Raw genomic sequence first — 5,969 nt, forward strand, 5'->3', positions numbered from 1 at the left:
AAGACTTATTTGACTTTTTGAGAAGTTCTGATAATAATATCTTTATGTTGCAAGAAACACATTGGAAAACAGAAGATGAAAATTTCATCCGATCACTGTGGGGATTTGATGTTGTAGTTAACGGGGATAGTTCAGCTAGTAGGGGAGTAGCGATATTGTTTAAAAATAATTTTGAATACAAATTACACAATACCATAAAAGATGAATCGGGGCGGTACATTTTGTTAGATATTGAACTTCTAAATAAACGCATGACAGTGGTGAATGTCTATGGTCCCAGTAGTGGAGATCATCCTGAGTTTTTTCTTGATCTGTTTAACAGTGTTATTTTGTTAGATAATGAACTGTTAGTAATGGGGGGAGATTGGAATGTTCCTTTGAATCCAAAAATGGACTCTAGCAATCCAAGCAATGTGTATAGAAATAGGAGTAGAAAAGAAATAACTGATTTTTTTGAACAGCATGATGTTGTAGACATTTTTAGAGCTATTCATGGTGATGTGAGAAAGTATACTTGGAGAAGAACTAATAGCACACAGAGAAGCCGGCTTGATTATTTTGCTGTCTCTGAACAACTTGGTCTTGTTGTGGATGATGTTAATATCTCACCTGGATATTGCTCAGATCATTCTGTTGTATCTCTGAGTTTTAAAACTGATGTTGTTAAAAGGCATAGATCCTTTTGGAAATTTAATAATGGTTTATTAAAAGATATTGAGTATGTTCGCTTAGTTAAGGAATGTATTTTAGAGGTTAAAAAGCAGTATGCTGTTCTCGTGTATGATACAGTTAACATTGCAGAGATTGATGATGAGGAGTTACAGTTAACTATTGACGATCAATTATTTTTCGAAATGTTACTTTTAGAGATAAGAAGTAAAACTATGTCGTTTGCAGCGCAGAAAAAGAGAGAAAATTGCAGAAGGGAGACTGATCTGATGGATGAGATTAAGGTTCTAGAAAGTAATCTAAATGATGAGAATGTAACTATTTTGGAACAGAAGCGGCAAGAGTTGTTTCAGTTAAGACAGAAAAAAGTAGACGGGTTGATTGTTAGATCAAGAGCAAAATGGATTGCAGATGGTGAAAAAAATTCTAAATATTTCTGTAGTCTTGAAAAAAGAAACTTTGTCAAAAAGGCTATGTGTTTTATTGAAAAGGACAATGGCGAACTTTTATGTGACAGTGATGAGATTACTAAAGAAGTTAAATCCTTCTATGCACAGTTGTATGCTTCAAGGGAACATAATATAACGAATGAAGACATTCCTAATAACTTAGAACATCCTGTTTTGACTGATGAAGAACGTGATGGACTTGAAGGTATTATTTGTAAAGAAGAATTAGTCAAAGCAGTAAAACAACTTAAAAACGATAAAAGCCCTGGATCGGATGGATATTCAGCAGAATTTTTTAAAATTTTCTTTATTGATCTAGGTGCTTTCTTGCTTCGTTCAATTAATGAAGGCTTTAGAAAAGGTGAAATGTCGGTAACACAACGTCAAGGAGTGATCACCTGCATACCCAAAGAAGGGAAAGATAAAAGGTTTCTAAAAAATTGGCGTCCTATTACTCTTTTAAATACTGTCTACAAAATAGCTTCCACCTGCATTGCTGAAAGGCTGAAACGTGTTCTCCCAACCATAATTCATGAAGATCAAAAAGGGTTTATGCAAGGTAGGAATATAGGCGAAAATATTCGTTTACTCTATGATTCTATTATTTATGCTAATGAACGACAAGCTGATGGCCTTCTGTTAATGGTAGACTTTGAAAAAGCTTTCGATAGCATTGCATGGTCGTTTATACAAAAAGCACTGAATAAATTTAACTTCGGAAATGATATAAAAAAGTGGATATTAACTTTTTACAGAAATAGTAAATCATGTGTAGCAGTAAACGGACAATATTCAGAGTGGTTTAATCTGGAGAGAGGAACCCGTCAAGGGGACCCTTTGTCTCCTTATATTTTTCTAATTTGTGCCGAAATTATGGCAATAATGATGCGTCAGAATCCAAAAATAAAGGGACTGAACTTTTTTGATGTCGAAATTTTATTGTCACAATATGCGGATGACACTACTTTTTTTCTTGATGGTACCAAAGATTCTTTTTGTGCATGTGTAGAAACACTACAGACATTTGCTTCTTTGTCAGGTCTAGTTATTAACTATGATAAGTCGTCAGCAGTGTGGATAGGAGCCTCTAAAAATTCTAACGTTAAGTTTATGCCAGAACACAACTTTGTTTGGAATCCCACTGTTTTCAGGGTTTTGGGTATCTGGTTTTCGACAAACATCGAGGAAATTGTTCCAATAAACTATGAAAACAAGTTTGTGGAGATTAAGAGAATTTTCAACTCGTGGTCCAGAAGGAATTTAACCCCTTTCGGAAAAATAACAGTCATTAAGACTTTGGCATTGTCCAAACTTACCTACCTATTTATGAATTTGCCGGACCCAGATGAGGATTTTCTAGCTAATCTACAGAAACTACTGTTTAATTTTGTTTGGGACGGGAAAATTGACAAAATTAAAAGAACCTCCATGTATCAGGCATATGAAGAGGGGGGACTTAAAATGGTTAATGTGAGAGTTTTTCTATCGTCATTGAAGATAAACTGGCTAATGAAAGTTTTACATGATGATGGAAAAATTACACAAATTCTCTATGCATTATGTCCTGCTGTCCGAGTTGTGAAACAACGCGGGGGCGAGTTTGCAAATGTACTGATGCAAAGAATTGTTAATCCTTTTTGGGTTGATGTTTTTAAACATTATAAAAAAGTGTGTAACAAATGTATTCCATCTTCTTTTCATGACTTTGTATCTGAATGTCTTTTTTATAATATCAATATATGCAGAGACAAGAAGGTGTTGTTTCTTAGAAGCTGGGCACATTGTGGTATTGTTTCTGTTGGTCACTTGCTGAAGGAAGATGGATTTTTGACCTATGATGAATTTAGCAGAAAATACCCAAATGTGACTGTTAATTTTTTGTTATATCAAGGAATAGTACGGGCTGTTAAGAAGTATCAATGTAAGCTAGAAATTGACTTTTGTGATAACTTTGTGGTAAGTGACCCATGTGTCTGGCAGTGCTTGGCCAGTGGTGGTTCTAAACATGTCTATGGATATTTGATTAAGAATACTGATCCTCTGAAATGTATTGAAAAGTGGACAGCTGCACTGAACTGTAATGTAGATGTCAATAAGGTTTTTCTAAAAATTAAAAGAACAACTGAGGACGTACGTCTCAGATGGTTTCAGTATAGACTGATATATAGAATTATACCCACCCAGCGTTTTTTGCATCTGAGAAAAATTGTTGAATCTCCTATTTGTACTTTCTGCGGACAGCAGGAGGAAACGCTAGAACATCTTTTTTGGGACTGTACAAAAACACAGGCCTTTTGGAATGATTTCCTTCAGTGGATGCGAGACAATTTTGTACATTGTACTAATGTTAGACTGTATAAGCAACTTATTATCTGTGGCTACCAAACAAACTGTGTGACGGACAAAACCTTTGATTTGTTCCTTCTAATCGCAAAATACCACATTTATACATCTAAAATACGTGCGACCGGCCCCCATTTTCAGGTTCTTGTTTTAACTCTAAAACAAAGATTTTTGGCAGAGAAGCACAATGCATTGGTTAACAATGAGTTAACTTCTTTCAACAGAAACTGGAATCTGTACAGGCATGCGATTGAATGATTTTATGTTTTTTTAATTTTTTTTATTTTTTTAGCCTGGTCACCGCTCGCTATCCTCTTCCTCTTCTTTCCCTGATCCTTACTCTCTTCTGTCACTCTTCTTTCTTCCTCTCTCTTTTCTCTCTATCCTTTTTGTACTGTCTGTTTATATGTGAGTGTGTAAGTGATATGGTTGAGATGGCCTCAACTAGATATTTGCTATTTTCGTTACCCTATGTAGACTGTTTTTGATCTGTCTTATGTTATATTGTCTGGAAAAGAAAAAAGAATAATAAAAAAAAAATAAAATAAAAAATAAAATAAAATAAAAAAAAAAAAAAAAAAAAAAAAAGTTTCGGAGTTTGCTTTGGAGGAGTGACAACACTTCTTGTTTGGTATTGTTATTCAGCAAGCTAGACCAAAGAAGACATTATCTTGTCCACCACTTTTATTAGAGTAGGTCAGTTGTAATGATATTCCTGCATGCCATTGACTAAGTCAGCTTCCTGTTTGTGCAACAACCACTCAAACAACTTTGCTCCTTTTGTGTCGCTGCCCTACATTGCTGTGTCATTGTTCTGTTTGTTTTTTCAAATTTGTTTTTCCTTTCTATATTGCCAGTTGCCCTGTTGTGATTAACACTTCGTGGTCCCGTTATCAGAGGTCACATACAACCAAGAGTTTGCGATAACAAGAGCAATGTCTGCAGATTAACTTCTGATCATTGCTTTCACATTTTGTTCGTAGAAGTTACCTAACAATGACTAATTATTTAGATTTATTTATTTATTTTATTTCGTTGGTGTTTAACGTCGTTTTCAACCACGAAGGTTATATCGCGACGATGAATTCAAACGTTGCACCTAAGGACAAACAATATTACTATACCGATGCAAGTAGCACTGAGGCGGATAATTATGCATATACAGATTATTTATGTAGATCGGTCCTCAACTTGGATCCAAACACCATACTTTTGTCGTTCCAAAAGATATAAGGATAAGGATAAGATAAGGATAAGATTTTATATAGTCCATGAGGGTAACCTCACAGAAATTCGGGCTGCTTTCTCCCTGGGGAAAGCGAGCTGCCATACAGTATACGGCGCTACCCTTTTTTTTTTCCCCTGCATGCGTGTATTCATGTTTCCAAGCCCTGAGACTTAATGCCGTGTGAGATGGAATTTGTTTACACCTTATTTCAAGTCACACGGGTATTTGGTGGACATTTTTATCTATGCCTATACAATTTTGCCAGGAAAGACCCTTTTGTCAATCGTGGGATCTTTAACGTGCACACCCCAATGTAGTGTACACGAAGGGACCTCGGTTTTTCGTCTCATCCGAAAGACTAGCACTTGAACCCACCACCTAGGTTAGGAAAGGGGGGAGAAAATTGCGGCCTGACCCAGGCCTGAACACGCAACCTCTCGCTTCCGAGCGCAAGTGCGTTACCACTCGGCCACCCAGACCACCATCTTATCCTTATCCTTATCCTAATGACATTCTGATGTTTTTTCTATCCAACTGCTTTTTAAATCATAGGCAAAATTCTCAATACTTCTTTGGGCCGATTCCATATTTAACATTATCAAACGCAACCCCTGTAAGAGTTGCGACTCAATCTCTCCACTGAATTCGCAGTTACCGGAGGGAGCCAAAACACACACACACACACACACACACACACACACACACACACACACACACACACACAACACACACACACACACAATTGAGAGAGAGGGAGTGACGGAGGGCCTGCGAGAGAGCACGCCACAAAGCCAGACCGATAAATCTTCAGCTTGTCGGGCTGCGGTTATGGATTTCGAGGCGAGCATTCAAGTGTCAAAACTTCAAAAAGAAAGGCGTGTAATTATCTGTTAGCAGTGTGCGAAAACAGCTAGGGGCTTGTCGCAGGGGATTTGACATGGCAGATAACAGATATATATCTTTCAAAGTGGCGTGCTACTAAGTACTCTTTCTCCTTGGCTCGTGTCTATCTTTGTTTATATTCTTAGACGCTCTTGTGCGTGACAGAATACAGAGTATTGTATTACCTACGGTAGGGAATTCGTCCTGATGTTGCGGCTAAAAGGGCATCCACTTATATGAGGCACACCCAAATATACACATGTATAAAACGAGTAAACAAAATAGATTAGAATACATACTATTCAGGCGATTCAAGACGCTAAATTCTGCTGGCATGGATTACAAAATCACCACAAACAAACCAACAAACTATATTACATGTGGTTCCGCCGAAGAAC

Source organism: Littorina saxatilis, linkage group LG3 (assembly GCF_037325665.1).
Source record: "Littorina saxatilis isolate snail1 linkage group LG3, US_GU_Lsax_2.0, whole genome shotgun sequence".
NCBI classification, from domain to species: domain Eukaryota; kingdom Metazoa; phylum Mollusca; class Gastropoda; order Littorinimorpha; family Littorinidae; genus Littorina; species Littorina saxatilis.